This window comes from Trichomycterus rosablanca, chromosome 4, assembly GCF_030014385.1.
Source record: "Trichomycterus rosablanca isolate fTriRos1 chromosome 4, fTriRos1.hap1, whole genome shotgun sequence".
In the NCBI taxonomy this organism is placed as follows: Eukaryota; Metazoa; Chordata; class Actinopteri; order Siluriformes; family Trichomycteridae; genus Trichomycterus; species Trichomycterus rosablanca.
In genome coordinates, this window is record NC_085991.1 from 10,766,761 (window position 1) to 10,786,683 (window position 19,923).

General features: G+C 39.7%; 5 non-coding genes across 5 annotated transcripts; 2 read left to right on the forward strand and 3 right to left on the reverse strand.

The window, feature by feature from the left end:
- Positions 1-5,658: 5,658 nt before the first annotated feature.
- Positions 5,659-5,730, forward strand: trnae-uuc (transfer RNA glutamic acid (anticodon UUC)). Its single transcript has one exon. It is a non-coding gene; the product is annotated as a tRNA-Glu (tRNA).
- An 894-nt stretch (positions 5,731-6,624) lies between these two features.
- Positions 6,625-6,706, reverse strand: trnas-gcu (transfer RNA serine (anticodon GCU)). Its single transcript has one exon. It is a non-coding gene; the product is annotated as a tRNA-Ser (tRNA).
- A 5,120-nt stretch (positions 6,707-11,826) lies between these two features.
- On the forward strand, positions 11,827-11,898 carry trnae-uuc (transfer RNA glutamic acid (anticodon UUC)). Its single transcript has one exon. It is a non-coding gene; the product is annotated as a tRNA-Glu (tRNA).
- An 894-nt stretch (positions 11,899-12,792) lies between these two features.
- Positions 12,793-12,874, reverse strand: trnas-gcu (transfer RNA serine (anticodon GCU)). Its single transcript has one exon. It is a non-coding gene; the product is annotated as a tRNA-Ser (tRNA).
- A 5,129-nt stretch (positions 12,875-18,003) lies between these two features.
- trnap-cgg (transfer RNA proline (anticodon CGG)) lies at positions 18,004-18,075 on the reverse strand. Its single transcript has one exon. It is a non-coding gene; the product is annotated as a tRNA-Pro (tRNA).
- Between the last annotated feature and the right edge of the window lie 1,848 nt (positions 18,076-19,923).

Sequence of the window (19,923 nt, forward strand, 5' to 3'; positions counted from 1 at the left end):
TTAATATCCCATCGAGTGTAAACAAAGCACCTACACATGGCTTCTGCAGGAGCACCATACATGGTAGCACTTAAACAGCCAAACCCATGAATCAAGTATAATTCTTTATAGTGCATAATATACTGACTTTCTACTGAGATCTGATTTGCTTTCAGGTGCATAGAATTAAAACCCCATGGTGGTCTTTAGCCCGTGAACGGGCTTTGAATTTTTATGTTTGTGTTTCTCTGTATACTGTCACACCGTCAAAATATCATTGTTGGTAAACAAGGAACCTTCTGATAGCTTAAAATCTCTAGTTTTTAGCAACGTAAACATTGAGCTTATTTTGTTTATAAGTTCTTTTAAAAACACAAAAGAATTGTAGGTCTGAAAAATTTCTGCCAGAAATACAGCCTTTATATTTTGTAATATTATACTGCGGTACTTACTTTCATACCGACAACATTTATACCAAACAAGCCAGCACAACTTCACCATCACATTTCTGCTGTTTGTTTTACTTCAAATACATCAGCATCCAAAATATTACAGAAAAGTTTTACATCTGATAAAGCTCTGCCATCAATGCATGGCATGCAATGCATCAAGCACTCGGTAAACAACACCACCGCGACAAATGTATATCAAACAAAAGCATTAGAGCTAAACCAGCACATACCTGGATATTCTATCTTCAAGCTGAGTCCAAATTTATGTTCATTAGTCCTTCCATTCCAGATAAAATCCACTTTTTGTAAATGTTTACAAACACCGGCGGCCATTTTGAATAGTTGCAAGAATGTTGTATAAGTTTATAAGTCAATAACACGCGAATATCAGATCGTATCATAATGAGAGAGCGCTCACAGTAATCACAAAACCTTCCTCTAACAGATAGCGTTCACTTTTTGGCTGTGAGATTGCGCAATACCTCTACAGCCAATGTAGAGACAGTATCCATCTCACCACCTAATACTTGTTTTTCATTGGAGAAATGCAAAAATATTAGCATATTTTGCTTTTGATTGGAGGACCAGCTTATATCCCGCCCCACTTTTTGCATTTAGCCTCTCGGATTAGTCTAAACAGCTGTATTTCACCAGCCGTCACCATGGATACACATTACGCACGCTGGTATGTGTGCTTCTGAATCAGTAGAGTGAGTCAAACTTTTCTCTTAGGGCTGATAATACAGTGTGAATCAATTTAAACGACTCAGTTCGTGAAAAGTTCAACCGGCTGCATGTATCTTGTTACAAATCTAGCGGTTTGTATATGTGTGTGTGCGCTGGGGGAAGGGAGCGCTTACTGGCTCACTGTGAGAGTTCATCACTCCAAAAAACACTCAAATGTTATAAATAATGACTTTATAAAGTATAAATAATGCATTTTACACATTTTATCTGCAGTATAATCTGTTTATTGTCAGTTAGAAAGCTATGGAAAGCTTTGGAGAGCAGTAAAGTGTGATGCCACTCCAGGTGCAATAACTCAAAATCAGAATGAGTTAGAGGTCTAAAATTTGGGCCTGTGACAGAAAACCCCTTTGGCTACAACTCTATATATGTTCTGTAGATGGTCTGCAGACCTGCAGTCCTACTTATACTCACTGAAACTTTGGCTTTAAAAAAAAATGTAAAAAGCGCCTACATTTTGGGGTGTTTTTGTCATCATTTGATCATTGTAACATAACATCATGGCATTTGGCTGTGTTTTTCTGATACTTTAAAGGGTTTTCTATAACACTGAAGTATAATTTTTGTGTTATCTTATAAACTTTCTGAATGAGAAGCCTTAGAAACTAGGTATGTCTTTCAGGCGGAAAATGCACAAAAATAGGCCGGACTAACAAGGGGTTAAATATGTTATTAGCAAATAATGTATTTGATCTGAAGGGCTGATGCAAGCTAGCAGAAATCCAAGACTTGACTTAACATGCTGACCATTCACTCCATTGTGCTACACATCAAAATTACAGTCTACCTAGAATCCTCAGGGATTTCCACACAAGTAAAGGTTCCTTTGAGAGCAGGCTTCTAGGCATCGATTAGATTAAAAGACGTGTTAGTCAAAGCTTTGTGTTTAATGTTAATGCTACAATAGAGACTGACCAGGACACGTGATTGGGCAGCTATTAAATAACTTAAGCATAAGCTATTAAAAGGCCTATACCATGCCCTTTAAATGGCTTATGGAGTGAGATTGAGCAAAATGAGCCAGTTACCACAGTCCTCTGTCTCCTTGGAAAGAGCTAACTTTGTTTAAGTAAAGAAGAATGGTCTGTCATTAGTCTTTCCATCGATGCACTGAGACCATTTGAGGAAGCAACCAGGGAGATATCAACTGAAAAGCATGTTTCAATTTCAAAGGTGATTTCCCCTTTGTGGTGTCACTGCTTCTCAGAACCATTAAAACGTCTGAGCGCCAAGGTAGCAAGCTAGCTGCTGAGCTGTTAGTGTAATGTCACCGTCGTTTCAGGGCTATTGTTATTGTAGTTTTATGGTCTTGAGTGTCAGCACCTACCTGGACATTATATTTAAAAACCTGGGATTCCGTGACTGCAAATGTTGAGCCTGTAAAAGCTCGACTTGTCACTGAAATGCAGTCAGTGAGTCAGACCTCAGCATTAAGCTCAAGGGCTGTTGCATCCCCACCTGCAGCACAAGGTGGGATATGGACAGAATTTTACTCTCAACTCTTTGCATCTCAGCAGCATTGGACAACTGGCACTGATGCCCTAATTGAAATGTGCAGGTGCTCAGAAGAGAAGCCACATCAGGATCCACTACTTTGGTGGAAAAACAATGCACCCCAAAAACATTCCCCTTTCTGAGCAAACTTGCCAAGAAACATCTGGGAGCAGTTGCAACATCAGTGACAGCCGAGAGGATTTTTTCAAAGGCAGGACAGTTCCTAAGTCACAGGCGATGTGCAATAAAAGCTAAAAATGTGAACATGAAAAAAACCTCTAACCAAAACCTCTGTTCTGGGAATATTTATTTTAACTCAAGGCTTTGGGGGTTGTTTAGTTTTTTTATACTTTATTTAATTTTTGTACCTGAAAAAAGAATGTATTTAAATTAGTTTATTATGATAATAAAGCATTGTCTATTTACCTATAAATGTTGCCCAAATTCTGTCCTGAATTTTAACTAATTAATAAACCAAAGTAAAAAATCACAAAACACTTGAAGATCATGAAAATTCATTTAGATTTAGCAATTTGATGATGCATCTACCTTAATTATTAAAAAGTATCAGTATCGGTTAGTCCACCAACCAAAAATATCCAGCCAACAGCACCCCGTTGGTCTCCTTCTAGACCACTGATGAAGGTCTAGAAAATGACCAACTCAAACAGCAGCAATAGATGAGCTATCGTCTCTGACTTCACATCTACAAAGTAAAACCAGTGATAGCTCTGGTACTGGACTAGTAAACAGAAGGTTGCCGGTTCAAGCCCCGCCACCACCAAGTTGCCACTGTTGGGTCCCCGAGCAAGGCCCTTAACCCTCAATTGCTCATCGTGTTCCGCTCATTGTGTAAGTCGCTTTGGATAAAAGCGTCTGCTAAATGCTGAAAATGTAAATGTAAAACAACTAGGTAGGAGTGTCTAATAGAGTGGACAGTGAGTGGACACGGCGTTTAAAAACTCCATCAGCATTGCTGTGTCTGATCCACTCATACCAGCACAACACACACTAACACACCACCACCATGTCAGTGTCACTGCAGTGCTGAGAATTGAGTAATTGTAGAACTACAAAGGGCTTCTATATGGTTTACGTCTACAGGGCTTCTTTAAACACAAAAGTAGTTATGCTGAAATGATTTAAATAGAGTGATTAATATCTTACCATTTTATTATTGACTTATTTTGGCTACAATTACTGACTTATTATTAATTAAGAATTTGAATGAGAAGTTTTAAATAAATACAACTTCGACTTGTTACAGCTACAGTTACTGGATTATTATTAAGTAGCCGCTAGTAAACTGACATTTAATTTCTGAGTAAATACGATTTGTTGCGTTAATACAGTATTAGCATATCATTACCCACTTATTATTGATCTGTAATGCAAGGTGCTATCGAAATGTACATATTTTACCTAAAGGAACTACTATATGTAACTTAGGTGAGGGTTTTTGTACAGTATAGTATGAGTTCCTGTCACTGTGGGCCTCAGAGCACAGTAGTAGAGAGCAGAATCTGATACTGCAGCAGAGGAGATGTTCAGATCCACTCGGTTTTTATCTTCATTTATTTTTGCAGAAAACCCAGAAACTGCAGCTTCTTTCTTATACTCACTAACCAGAATAATGAGCTCTGGACTGGATGTTGAGTACTGACGATACCACAGCAGGTCATTATTTGTACCTAATCCTTTGTAATTGCAGGATAAAGTAACAGATTCTCTCTCCAAGACGGTTTTAGTGGTTGAAGTTGAATTAATTTCCTGTGCATGATTATAACCTGTGGACAGAGAAAGAATAATGCTTATTTATTGAAAGATATGAGTGTAAGAAAAAAAAGGACAAGAATCTAGCAGCAGATACAATATAACTTCTATTTAAGGTTTGGATAAAGGTTCTCATGTGTTATGTGATGTTATTTCTCACCTAAAACAATGGAAAGAAGACACAGTAATCCAAACAATGCCATGACTGATCTGCAGAATAATGTAGCTCAACACCTGCTATCATATCTTATACATAATTAAACCATTTCCTCTCTTTAACTTCCTTTTCCAGCAGTACAGCCCTGTTACAGAGTTTAGTAACATGTAGATGGAGCCTGCCATCATGTGCACACTTACACTCACTACATCTGTGTGGAACAAAACCTACTATCTATTAGTACTATATAACTAATTATTTATGCAAATATTATATGTAATCTGCTCATTCTTACAGAACTGCTGTCTTTTTATGTTTGATATTAACATAAACTTAAACTCTGTCTTATTATGAATTATGTATTTAATGTATTGCACTACTGACACACAACTGTTAGTACATTTGGTTTATAATAAGTGAAGTATTTATCATGGTTAGCAATAAGCCAAAGACACTTGCAAAAAGTGCACTGAAAGACACGTCAAAAATCTGCACACAAGCATTTAGAAGGAAAAAAAAGAAGGCTTACCATATAATCCCAACAGCACTGTATTTACTGTAAAGTATGTACAGGGTGAGTCAAAAGTCTCAGGACACTCTTTTATTTCAGAAACGAAAGGAAAAATGACATATTTGAATACCCAGCAAGTAATGGGTGAGGGGGCCTATCTTTTAGGCTATGTCCGGAACATGGCCGCCATCTTGAAAGCCGCCATATTGGATCAGGGGCAAGTTTTTCCAATGGGAAGGTGGTCATGTAGCATATCAAAGAAGACCAGAATTTTCTCAGAATTCGATTGCCACAAGATATCTCTTGTGTATGGTTCTCGGTACCTCAGATCCAACAATGCAGGTTTTGCCTATTAGTTCCTCTGCACCATGTTGCTGTAGCACAAGAGGCTTGTTCTGTTGGAACTATGACTGCAGCTTGTTTACCTTGTGCCTCTTTTGTCTTTCTAACTTTCTGTTTGGTTCTTGGTACCTCAGATCTAACAATGCAGGTCTTGTCAAAGTGGAAAGAAGTGACTGATGCTGCTGACAGCAAGCCGTTCAGTTTCCCATATGGTCTAGCGGTCAGGATTCCTGGTTTTCACCCAGACGGCCCGGGTTCGACTCCCGGTATTGGAATTCTCCTTTATGATAGGACTCAAGCAAAACTTTGCCATTTAGTTCCTCTGTGCCATGTTGCTGTAGCTCAAGAAGCTTGTTCTGTTGGAACTATGACTGCGCAGTCTATCAGGGAGCAGTGGACGTGAGCTGGGCGTGGCTGACCGTTGGAATGCCGTGATCGTATAGTGGTTAGTACTCTGCGTTGTGGCTGCAGCAACACAGGTTTGAATCCAGGTCACAACAGGGTGTTTTTGTATGCTGTGCTTTAAAGTTTTCTCTTATTGGTCAAAAGACAGAAATGAGGCCAGAGCTTCAGGAAAGTCACAAGCGCAGTCTCTCAGTGGTGCAATGGATAACGTGTCTGACTACAGAAGACCTTGTACTTTTTTTGTCTTTCTAACTCCTTGTGTATGGTTCTCGGTACCTCAGATCCAACAACGCAGGTCTTGTCAAAGTGGAAAGAAGTGACTGATGCTGGCGTCAGCCGATGGTGAGCCCTTCAGTGCCATGTTGCTGTAGCTCAAGAGGCTTGTTCTGTTGGAACTATGACTATCAGGGAGCAGTGGATGTGAGCTGGACGTGGCTGATCGTTGGCAACAGTAGTTGTGGCCGCAGCAACCACAGTTCGAATCCCATACTCATTGAAAACCAAGCCTTTAAACATTAAACAATACCCCTGAAACTCTTGCTTTCAGCTCTGTGCAAAATATTGGCACTACTCACAAAAAACTCACAACTGTAACACCAAAAAGAAACAGTTCATCTTATACAGCCGTTCTTTTAATACAATGTTAATTACATACAGATTAGTAAGCACACATTGTTTAACAGTCTCCACTTTGTGGATTTGTGGAGCTGGATTATTGAGCTGGATTATTGAGCATGCATTAAGAGTTTAATAGGTATTGTTTTCGACGAGGATGGGATTCGAACCCACGCGTGCAGAGCACAATGGATTAGCAGTCCATCGCCTTAACCACTCGGCCACCTCGTCTGGGCAAGCTATGAGGAATGCTCTTCTGGTCTGATTGCAGGTGTGTCATTTGTAATCAAGTGTGGCAGGAGGAGCTTCAGAGGGCTGGATTGGCCTGAAAACGGGTGGGAAGAGGCAACACAGACGATCTAAACTACTACTCTTATGTCCGTTTGCTTTTCCACATAAGGTCAATAGGCTGCAATGTTTTCAAAGCAGACTGAGGTCATTTGAGAGAGCTTTTAAAAGTACTTTCACCTCCATGAGGATGGGATTTGCCTGCACTTTTAAAAGCTCTCTTGAATTACTTTGGTCTGCTTTAAAAACATTGCCGCCTATTAAGCATATAAGGAAGAACAAACAGACGTAGGAGTAGCAATTCAGTACATCAGTGTTACTTATTTCCAATGTTTTCAAAGCAGACTGAGGTTATTTAGGAGGGCTTTTAAAAGTGTGTTTACTTTGACAAGGATGGGATTCGAACCCACACGTGCAGAGCACAATGAATGATCAATCCTTTGCCTTGTACATCCAGTTGCAGACTTTCCAATTCTTTGTAGTTCATAGCCAAATTTATCAGCCACATACTGATCTCTGTTACTTAAATTGTAACCATCAACCAGTAGGGGTCAAAACTTTTATGTTTTGAGGTAGTTTGGAGACTTTTAGCAGATACAAAATTCAAACTCACAAGTTTGACATGTCAGTTGATACGTCTTAGCATGTTTTACTGCTGTGCCACCGAAATACCATAATCACACATGTAATAACACCTACTCTATGGAGCTTTTGTATTTTTGTAAAAAACACTCAAATGTTATAAATAATGACTTTATAAAGTATAAATAATGCATTTTACACATTTTATCTGCAGTATAATCTGTTTATTGTCAGTTAGAAAGCTATGGAAAGCTTTGGAGAGCAGTAAAGTGTGATGCCACTCCAGGTGCAATAACTCAAAATCAGAATGAGTTAGAGGTCTAAAATTTGGGCCTGTGACAGAAAACCCCTTTGGCTACAACTCTATATATGTTCTGTAGATGGTCTGCAGACCTGCAGTCCTACTTATACTCACTGAAACTTTGGCTTTAAAAAAAAATGTAAAAAGCGCCTACATTTTGGGGTGTTTTTGTCATCATTTGATCATTGTAACATAACATCATGGCATTTGGCTGTGTTTTTCTGATACTTTAAAGGGTTTTCTATAACACTGAAGTATAATTTTTGTGTTATCTTATAAACTTTCTGAATGAGAAGCCTTAGAAACTAGGTATGTCTTTCAGGCGGAAAATGCACAAAAATAGGCCGGACTAACAAGGGGTTAAATATGTTATTAGCAAATAATGTATTTGATCTGAAGGGCTGATGCAAGCTAGCAGAAATCCAAGACTTGACTTAACATGCTGACCATTCACTCCATTGTGCTACACATCAAAATTACAGTCTACCTAGAATCCTCAGGGATTTCCACACAAGTAAAGGTTCCTTTGAGAGCAGGCTTCTAGGCATCGATTAGATTAAAAGACGTGTTAGTCAAAGCTTTGTGTTTAATGTTAATGCTACAATAGAGACTGACCAGGACACGTGATTGGGCAGCTATTAAATAACTTAAGCATAAGCTATTAAAAGGCCTATACCATGCCCTTTAAATGGCTTATGGAGTGAGATTGAGCAAAATGAGCCAGTTACCACAGTCCTCTGTCTCCTTGGAAAGAGCTAACTTTGTTTAAGTAAAGAAGAATGGTCTGTCATTAGTCTTTCCATCGATGCACTGAGACCATTTGAGGAAGCAACCAGGGAGATATCAACTGAAAAGCATGTTTCAATTTCAAAGGTGATTTCCCCTTTGTGGTGTCACTGCTTCTCAGAACCATTAAAACGTCTGAGCTCCAAGGTAGCAAGCTAGCTGCTGAGCTGTTAGTGTAATGTCACCGTCGTTTCAGGGCTATTGTTATTGTAGTTTTATGGTCTTGAGTGTCAGCACCTACCTGGACATTATATTTAAAAACCTGGGATTCCGTGACTGCAAATGTTGAGCCTGTAAAAGCTCGACTTGTCACTGAAATGCAGTCAGTGAGTCAGACCTCAGCATTAAGCTCAAGGGCTGTTGCATCCCCACCTGCAGCACAAGGTGGGATATGGACAGAATTTTACTCTCAACTCTTTGCATCTCAGCAGCATTGGACAACTGGCACTGATGCCCTAATTGAAATGTGCAGGTGCTCAGAAGAGAAGCCACATCAGGATCCACTACTTTGGTGGAAAAACAATGCACCCCAAAAACATTCCCCTTTCTGAGCAAACTTGCCAAGAAACATCTGGGAGCAGTTGCAACATCAGTGACAGCCGAGAGGATTTTTTCAAAGGCAGGACAGTTCCTAAGTCACAGGCGATGTGCAATAAAAGCTAAAAATGTGAACATGAAAAAAACCTCTAACCAAAACCTCTGTTCTGGGAATATTTATTTTAACTCAAGGCTTTGGGGGTTGTTTAGTTTTTTTATACTTTATTTAATTTTTGTACCTGAAAAAAGAATGTATTTAAATTAGTTTATTATGATAATAAAGCATTGTCTATTTACCTATAAATGTTGCCCAAATTCTGTCCTGAATTTTAACTAATTAATAAACCAAAGTAAAAAATCACAAAACACTTGAAGATCATGAAAATTCATTTAGATTTAGCAATTTGATGATGCATCTACCTTAATTATTAAAAAGTATCAGTATCGGTTAGTCCACCAACCAAAAATATCCAGCCAACAGCACCCCGTTGGTCTCCTTCTAGACCACTGATGAAGGTCTAGAAAATGACCAACTCAAACAGCAGCAATAGATGAGCTATCGTCTCTGACTTCACATCTACAAAGTAAAACCAGTGATAGCTCTGGTACTGGACTAGTAAACAGAAGGTTGCCGGTTCAAGCCCCGCCACCACCAAGTTGCCACTGTTGGGTCCCCGAGCAAGGCCCTTAACCCTCAATTGCTCATCGTGTTCCGCTCATTGTGTAAGTCGCTTTGGATAAAAGCGTCTGCTAAATGCTGAAAATGTAAATGTAAAACAACTAGGTAGGAGTGTCTAATAGAGTGGACAGTGAGTGGACACGGCGTTTAAAAACTCCATCAGCATTGCTGTGTCTGATCCACTCATACCAGCACAACACACACTAACACACCACCACCATGTCAGTGTCACTGCAGTGCTGAGAATTGAGTAATTGTAGAACTACAAAGGGCTTCTATATGGTTTACGTCTACAGGGCTTCTTTAAACACAAAAGTAGTTATGCTGAAATGATTTAAATAGAGTGATTAATATCTTACCATTTTATTATTGACTTATTTTGGCTACAATTACTGACTTATTATTAATTAAGAATTTGAATGAGAAGTTTTAAATAAATACAACTTCGACTTGTTACAGCTACAGTTACTGGATTATTATTAAGTAGCCGCTAGTAAACTGACATTTAATTTCTGAGTAAATACGATTTGTTGCGTTAATACAGTATTAGCATATCATTACCCACTTATTATTGATCTGTAATGCAAGGTGCTATCGAAATGTACATATTTTACCTAAAGGAACTACTATATGTAACTTAGGTGAGGGTTTTTGTACAGTATAGTATGAGTTCCTGTCACTGTGGGCCTCAGAGCACAGTAGTAGAGAGCAGAATCTGATACTGCAGCAGAGGAGATGTTCAGATCCACTCGGTTTTTATCTTCATTTATTTTTGCAGAAAACCCAGAAACTGCAGCTTCTTTCTTATACTCACTAACCAGAATAATGAGCTCTGGACTGGATGTTGAGTACTGACGATACCACAGCAGGTCATTATTTGTACCTAATCCTTTGTAATTGCAGGATAAAGTAACAGATTCTCTCTCCAAGACGGTTTTAGTGGTTGAAGTTGAATTAATTTCCTGTGCATGATTATAACCTGTGGACAGAGAAAGAATAATGCTTATTTATTGAAAGATATGAGTGTAAGAAAAAAAAGGACAAGAATCTAGCAGCAGATACAATATAACTTCTATTTAAGGTTTGGATAAAGGTTCTCATGTGTTATGTGATGTTATTTCTCACCTAAAACAATGGAAAGAAGACACAGTAATCCAAACAATGCCATGACTGATCTGCAGAATAATGTAGCTCAACACCTGCTATCATATCTTATACATAATTAAACCATTTCCTCTCTTTAACTTCCTTTTCCAGCAGTACAGCCCTGTTACAGAGTTTAGTAACATGTAGATGGAGCCTGCCATCATGTGCACACTTACACTCACTACATCTGTGTGGAACAAAACCTACTATCTATTAGTACTATATAACTAATTATTTATGCAAATATTATATGTAATCTGCTCATTCTTACAGAACTGCTGTCTTTTTATGTTTGATATTAACATAAACTTAAACTCTGTCTTATTATGAATTATGTATTTAATGTATTGCACTACTGACACACAACTGTTAGTACATTTGGTTTATAATAAGTGAAGTATTTATCATGGTTAGCAATAAGCCAAAGACACTTGCAAAAAGTGCACTGAAAGACACGTCAAAAATCTGCACACAAGCATTTAGAAGGAAAAAAAAGAAGGCTTACCATATAATCCCAACAGCACTGTATTTACTGTAAAGTATGTACAGGGTGAGTCAAAAGTCTCAGGACACTCTTTTATTTCAGAAACGAAAGGAAAAATGACATATTTGAATACCCAGCAAGTAATGGGTGAGGGGGCCTATCTTTTAGGCTATGTCCGGAACATGGCCGCCATCTTGAAAGCCGCCATATTGGATCAGGGGCAAGTTTTTCCAATGGGAAGGTGGTCATGTAGCATATCAAAGAAGACCAGAATTTTCTCAGAATTCGATTGCCACAAGATATCTCTTGTGTATGGTTCTCGGTACCTCAGATCCAACAATGCAGGTTTTGCCTATTAGTTCCTCTGCACCATGTTGCTGTAGCACAAGAGGCTTGTTCTGTTGGAACTATGACTGCAGCTTGTTTACCTTGTGCCTCTTTTGTCTTTCTAACTTTCTGTTTGGTTCTTGGTACCTCAGATCTAACAATGCAGGTCTTGTCAAAGTGGAAAGAAGTGACTGATGCTGCTGACAGCAAGCCGTTCAGTTTCCCATATGGTCTAGCGGTCAGGATTCCTGGTTTTCACCCAGACGGCCCGGGTTCGACTCCCGGTATTGGAATTCTCCTTTATGATAGGACTCAAGCAAAACTTTGCCATTTAGTTCCTCTGTGCCATGTTGCTGTAGCTCAAGAAGCTTGTTCTGTTGGAACTATGACTGCGCAGTCTATCAGGGAGCAGTGGACGTGAGCTGGGCGTGGCTGACCGTTGGAATGCCGTGATCGTATAGTGGTTAGTACTCTGCGTTGTGGCTGCAGCAACACAGGTTTGAATCCAGGTCACAACAGGGTGTTTTTGTATGCTGTGCTTTAAAGTTTTCTCTTATTGGTCAAAAGACAGAAATGAGGCCAGAGCTTCAGGAAAGTCACAAGCGCAGTCTCTCAGTGGTGCAATGGATAACGTGTCTGACTACAGAAGACCTTGTACTTTTTTTGTCTTTCTAACTCCTTGTGTATGGTTCTCGGTACCTCAGATCCAACAACGCAGGTCTTGTCAAAGTGGAAAGAAGTGACTGATGCTGGCGTCAGCCGATGGTGAGCCCTTCAGTGCCATGTTGCTGTAGCTCAAGAGGCTTGTTCTGTTGGAACTATGACTATCAGGGAGCAGTGGATGTGAGCTGGACGTGGCTGATCGTTGGCAACAGTAGTTGTGGCCGCAGCAACCACAGTTCGAATCCCATACTCATTGAAAACCAAGCCTTTAAACATTAAACAATACCCCTGAAACTCTTGCTTTCAGCTCTGTGCAAAATATTGGCACTACTCACAAAAAACTCACAACTGTAACACCAAAAAGAAACAGTTCATCTTATACAGCCGTTCTTTTAATACAATGTTAATTACATACAGATTAGTAAGCACACATTGTTTAACAGTCTCCACTTTGTGGATTTGTGGAGCTGGATTATTGAGCTGGATTATTGAGCATGCATTAAGAGTTTAATAGGTATTGTTTTCGACGAGGATGGGATTCGAACCCACGCGTGCAGAGCACAATGGATTAGCAGTCCATCGCCTTAACCACTCGGCCACCTCGTCTGGGCAAGCTATGAGGAATGCTCTTCTGGTCTGATTGCAGGTGTGTCATTTGTAATCAAGTGTGGCAGGAGGAGCTTCAGAGGGCTGGATTGGCCTGAAAACGGGTGGGAAGAGGCAACACAGACGATCTAAACTACTACTCTTATGTCCGTTTGCTTTTCCACATAAGGTCAATAGGCTGCAATGTTTTCAAAGCAGACTGAGGTCATTTGAGAGAGCTTTTAAAAGTACTTTCACCTCCATGAGGATGGGATTTGCCTGCACTTTTAAAAGCTCTCTTGAATTACTTTGGTCTGCTTTAAAAACATTGCCGCCTATTAAGCATATAAGGAAGAACAAACAGACGTAGGAGTAGCAATTCAGTACATCAGTGTTACTTATTTCCAATGTTTTCAAAGCAGACTGAGGTTATTTAGGAGGGCTTTTAAAAGTGTGTTTACTTTGACAAGGATGGGATTCGAACCCACACGTGCAGAGCACAATGAATGATCAATCCTTTGCCTTGTACATCCAGTTGCAGACTTTCCAATTCTTTGTAGTTCATAGCCAAATTTATCAGCCACATACTGATCTCTGTTACTTAAATTGTAACCATCAACCAGTAGGGGTCAAAACTTTTATGTTTTGAGGTAGTTTGGAGACTTTTAGCAGATACAAAATTCAAACTCACAAGTTTGACATGTCAGTTGATACGTCTTAGCATGTTTTACTGCTGTGCCACCGAAATACCATAATCACACATGTAATAACACCTACTCTATGGAGCTTTTGTATTATTTTTGTACAGTTACAGTATAATTAGCACTCTTTAAGTGTATTGATCACTAGTGTGACAATAATTCACTTTAGTGCACTGTAGCATATTGAAGATTAGTATACTTAAGTGTACTTCATAGCTTTATGAAAAAATACACATTGGTATAAGTAAACATTGGTATATGGTATTTAAAGTGTGCTTTAAGTGAATTACTTCAGCAGTTGTTTAACATACTTTGCATACTATTTGAAAACAAGTATTTGAGAAGTATATTAAATAAATAAAAAATGAGCTGAGGTGCAGTTTGTTTTCACTGATACTGCTTGAGATGTTTCTACAGTTTAATTAGAGTTCACCTGTGCTAAATTCTATTGATAGGACATGATTGGGGATTGCCAACACCTGCCTATATAAGGTCGAACAGTCGCGAGTGCATATCAGAGCAAACTTCAAGCCATGGGGTCAAAGGAATTATCTGCAGAAGTCAGAAACAGGATTGTGTCAGGGCATAGATCTGGAGAAGGGTACAGAAAAATTGCAGCAAGCCCGGGGCAACTAGTCCTGATAGAGGGAAAGATGAATGCAGCTAAGTACACCGAGATCCTTGAAGAAAACCTGCTCCAGAGCGCTCTGGACCTCAGACTGGGGTGAACCTTCCAACAAGACAACAACCCGAAGCACACAGCCAAGAGAACAAAGGAGTGGCTTCGGAGAAAGTCTGTAAATGTCCTTGAGTGGCCCAGCCAGAGCCCAGACCTGAATCCAATAAAACATCTGTGGAAGGAGCTAAAAAAACATGACGGATATGCCAAAGAGGAATGGGCAAAAATGTCCAGAAACAAGTGTGCCAACCTTGTAGCTTCTTTGCCAAGATGCCTTGAAGCTGTAATTGCTGCCAAAGGTGCATCAACCAAGTATTCTTTGTAATTATTGGTGATTGTGTGTAGATGTTTGAGGCAAAACAAGAACTCAATCTAATATACAATGAGTCTGTAACATCATATAACGTGGAGAAGGTGAAAGGGGTGTGCAGACTTTCCGGCTTGACTCTATATTATATAGCTTTGTGCTGCTGCTAGGGCAGTTGTAGCCTAGTGGTTAAGGTACTGGACTAGTAATCAGAAGGTCACTGGTTGAAGCCCCACCACTGCCAGGTTGCAGCTGTTGGGCCCTTGAGCAAGGCCCTTAACCCTCAATTGCTCACACTGTATACTGTCACTACTGTGAGTCGCTTTGGATAAAGGCGTCTGCTAAATGCTGAAAATGTAAATGCTTGCAAGCTCTTTTACTACAACACAGAAGATATTTGTAGTAGGAGTTCCCAGTGATTTTGCAGAAGGTTCCATCTTCTAACTGTACAGCTGAAACAATTATAAAATAAACCTGGCAGAACTGTAGTTCCAGGAAATTTTGTAATAGCCATCCTCTGTAACACAGATGTACTCTCAGTTTTTGTGCAGCCTAAACCTCTCACATGACCTGGGAAATCTGCAGACCTCTTTGTGTGGCTAGATATATCTTGAAGGTTGTCAAACAGTTGCCTTACAGTTGCCATATTTTTTTCAGCTTTTCTGGATAAGCTTCTCCACCTCTTTACTATCTGAGTAGGCACATGGGTTGTCAAGGCAAGGTCAGCAAGGCAGTTGTCATCTTGGAGGTTGTGTTTGGGGTCGTTATCCTGTTGGAAAACTGCCATGAGGCCCAGTTTTCGAAGGGATGGGATCATGCTCTGTTTCAGAATGTCACAGTACATGTTGGAATTCATGTTTCCCTCAATGAACTGCAGCTCCCCAGTGCCAGCAACACTCATGCAGCCCAAGACCATGATGCTACCACCACCATGCTTGACTGTAGGCAAGATACAGTTGTCTTGGTACTTCTCACCAGGGCGCCGCCACACATGCTGGACACCATCTGAGCCAAACAAGTTTATCTTGGTCTCGTCAGACCACAGGGCATTCCAGTAATCCATGTTCTTGGATTGCTTGTCTTCAGCAAACTGTTTGCGGGCTTTCTTGTGCGTCAGCTTCCTTCTGGGATGACGACCATGCAGACCGAGTTGATGCAGTGTGCGGCGTATGGTCTGAGCACTGACAGGCTGACCTCCCACGTCTTCAACCTCTGCAGCAATGCTGGCAGCACTCATGTGTCTATTTTTTAAAGCCAACCACTGGATATGACGCTGAACACGTGGACTCAACTTCTTTGGTCGACCCTGGCGAAGCCTGTTCCGAGTGGAACCTGTCCTGGAAAACCGCTGTATGACCTTGGCCACCATGCTGTAGCTCAGTTTCAGGGTGTTAGCAATCTTCTTATAGCCCAGGCCATATTTGTGGAGAGCAACAATTCTATTTCTCACATCCTCAGAGAGTTCTTTGCCATGAGGTGCCATGTTGAATATCCAGTGGCCAGTATGAGAGAATTGTACCCAAAACACCAAATTTAACAGCCCTGCTCCCCATTTACACCTGGGACCTTGACACATGACACCAGGAAGGGACAACGACACATTTGGGCACAATTTGGACATGTTCACTGTGGGGTGTACTCACTTATGTTGCCAGCTATTTAGACATTAATGGCTGTGTGTTGAGTTATTTTCAGAAGACAGTAAATCTACACTGCTATACAAGCTGTACACTGACTACTCTAAGTTATATCCAAGTTTCATGTCTATAGTGTTGTCCCATGAAAAGATATAATGAAATATTTGCAGAAATGTGAGGGGTGTACTCACTTTTGTGATACACTGTAGTTACACAAACTTGTGAAGAGCTTGTTTTGTCATAACTACTTGACTCACTTTGATGGCATCCTGCAGAAGAATGTGCAGTGCACAAACTAATAAAAATAGATGATTCCAATATTTCTTCCTCAAAATGCTGTTCAAGACAGGCATTGCATAAAAAAGCAAAAATTACCTCCATTAACTTGCTTTCCAATATTTCCAATACTGATTGTTCTTGGTGCCCTTGTGACCTCTACTGGTGGTTTAATGGCAAACAGTTGCTTGTCTATAATGCTGTTTTTTGTGCTCAAGTACCACCAGTCTTTCTCATGGTGCATACTGTCTAGCAAGAGAGATGCAAGCTGTCTAGTGGTTCCTAAGCAAACACTGTGTTGGTACTCAGAAATGAAACCTGTGATAATGTGGGATGGGCCTTTCACACCCATTACTGGTTCAGCAGGTGTTGCTAACATTGCATGTTTAAAATTATCTTTCTCTGACCTACAAGGTGGTTCTGGTGTCTCCCAAGCATAAGGACCACCAGCAGTGTGGAGGCAAAAGTCACAGCTATATTTGCCCTTGAATTGTTTTGTATTTTTCAGAAGGGGACGTGCAACAGACTCTGCAGAAATATCCACAATATGGCTTGACAGACTAAGTACAAGAAAAGAAGAAACAAATCTAAGATTATAGTCAGTGTCAAATGTAGATTTACAAAAAGAACAGACTGTTGGAGCTGTCTCCCTGGGTCCTGTGTAACTTTCACATTTAATACAATACAAATGTGGCACATAGTGGCCAAACTGTCTGTAGCCTTTATCAAAAAAATCTAGGGTAGCTGGTACTAAGCCTGAAAATGTTCATTGAAAATGTCAAGAAGACGCTGAAGAGCTACACCAGTCAGGGTGTGTCTTAATACATAGGTCATGAGCAACAGCAGACTCTGTCATTTAGTGAGAGATGCACCAGGGTACACTGGATCATCGCCATGTTGTACCTGTGATAGCAGACAAATTCCTTATTTTCATACATCAAGAAAACTAAAATGATTTAAAAATCCATAAGCCTTAGATCTATAAACAGATTTGTATTCATGACAGGGAGAAGAGCAATAGACAGCACACAGCCCTGTATTCAGGATGAGGGTGGAGGAGGTAAGATGGATGAGCTTAACAGACTGTGCTCTGTTAGTAAGAAAGTCCAAAGTCCAGTTAAAGAGTGGGAAACTGATGCCCAGATCTAAGAGTTTTCAACAAGTTTGGAAGGTCTAACTGCTTCCAGTCTGTGTGCTGCAGCTGATGTTGTAGGGAGGCATCAGTCCACTCCAGTCATACTTTCATAGTCCTTACAATGGGTTACACATTTACAATGGGTTTCACATGACAGATGATGGGGGAGAAGAAACCCAGAAAGTGGTCTAATTGTCAAATGTGGGTGAGGGGAATAAAATTTTATGCAACAGCAATGCTGATTTACACATGTTACGGTTGCTCGTTGGTCTAGGGGTATGTTTCTCGTTTCGGGTGCGAGAGGTCCTGGGTTATACCAGTGTTTCAGCATGTGTCATTTTTGTTTGATCATTTGATTTTAACGGGACACTTGATAAGTTTTTTGTATAGTTCAACGAAGCATTCCACTAAACGAGGGCTCGTCCAGGATTTGAACCCGGGACCTCTCGCACCCGAAGCGAGAATCATACCCCTAGACCAACGAGCCGGCAAGAACTTTAATCTGCGTGACTGACCTTAAAAACTGTGTTGTCTGGTTGAGCTGGTAAGTGGTAATGCTGGTAATGCTTGATAGTTTTGCATTACAAAACTATCAAGACCTCCAGTATCAGTACATAGACTGGTTATAAGCTCTTCTTAAAGAGTTAAAACATGAAAAATATTTAAAGGCTCCAAATAGTAAAAACTTCCTTTAATTAGTCAACTGTCAGGACTAGGAAGCATTTGAAAGCTGTCCATGAATCAGGCATGGACACATTTTTTTCTAATCCTAATAAATATGAGATGCTAAAAATGACCATGATAATCAGTTACTAGTAGGAATTTCTTGAAGCTTTTGACAGAAGCTGTTTGTTTTTGTTTTGTATTTAATGCTTTGTTTAGTTGTAACATTATCTCAGATTTAATGTCTACTAAATTTACCTGAATATAGACCACTGAAGTCGTGTCGTCATTTTGTAGTCCACGCCATGTTGTTATGCCCATATTTGGTAACCCGGGTCTAAGAGAAATTTTGAATGGGAAAAATGAATGGAGATTTCGAACATGGCCTCTCTCACATCCTGTAGCCATAAAAAATGTTCCAAAGCTGTTATGATTTGTTTTATGGAGATTCTTCTGTCTATTTTCATTGGATCCTCTGAATTATGAAGTCGTTAAAGAGTCAAAATATGAATATTGCAACATGTAAGCTAATGCTACTGCACACTGAATTGACGTCACTAGACTGGAATATCTCTTAAATAACAGCACAAAGCAGCACGATTCACCAGTGTAACAGTGGAGTGATATTCACAAGTTTTAGTTTACATTTTTAGTAGCTAGCTATATTAAAGTAGAAAGCAAGAATGGTTGGGTGTTACTCCTTTGGTTGCAGTCACCAAACTGGAGGTATTGCGGGCTGCTCATTCCATTGATTCCCAGCAAATGTGACCGAGAGGAGACTGTGGGCACGTTTGCTATGGTAAGCTAAGCTAAGCTTGAGAACCATGCATGTCCATACAATAAATTTATGAAACCTAGAAAGCATAACCCTACGAACATCTAAGTTTCATCCTTGGATGATATTATCATGCTTAGAAAACATACTCCCTAACGAAATATACAGCCAAATTCGTGACTTTGCCATTAAAACAAAACCTAACTGGAGTATTATATTTCGGATGCACAGTTTTATGTTATGATGGTTAGCCACCTAGCATATATAATGTACCCTATCTCGTTTACACCTACTACATTTATATTTATCGTTATTTGATCCTTTTCCCCCTTGCAAACCCTTATATAACAAAATTTGGTATTTAAGAAAAATCATATGCTTTGTTGAAAAGATTTGCTGCACAAATTGTGATTAAAACACAAATGATATTGTGGTTTAATCTTTGTCTATGTAGACTACAGCAAGGTCAAGGGTGCTTATCTCTAATAACATGATGAACAAGAACAGAGATTGTTTTATGATCTTCAGATAGCCAAGACATTTGTAAGACATTATAGAAACACAATGTTTTAACTGTTCATACATATGTTGATATTTATGGTGATATTGTTAAACAGTTGAAGAGAATTAAATAGAATAATGTTGTCAATTTTTATGGTTTTGTAATGGTCAGAAGTGCACAACACCTCCAGAGTGTTTACTTAGTTGTATTTGTCTTTATGGATATGTTCATTGCCATTAGTTAAATGTAACTTTGCACCCATTTTACTACATAGGCGAGCTGACAAGAAGCCAAGTCAACACGCCCGCGTGTGCAGCTGTCATTTTCACTTTGGCAAGAAAATCCCAACAGTTCTCTTCCCTGGAGGACATCCATCTCACTCAGAAAAACACACT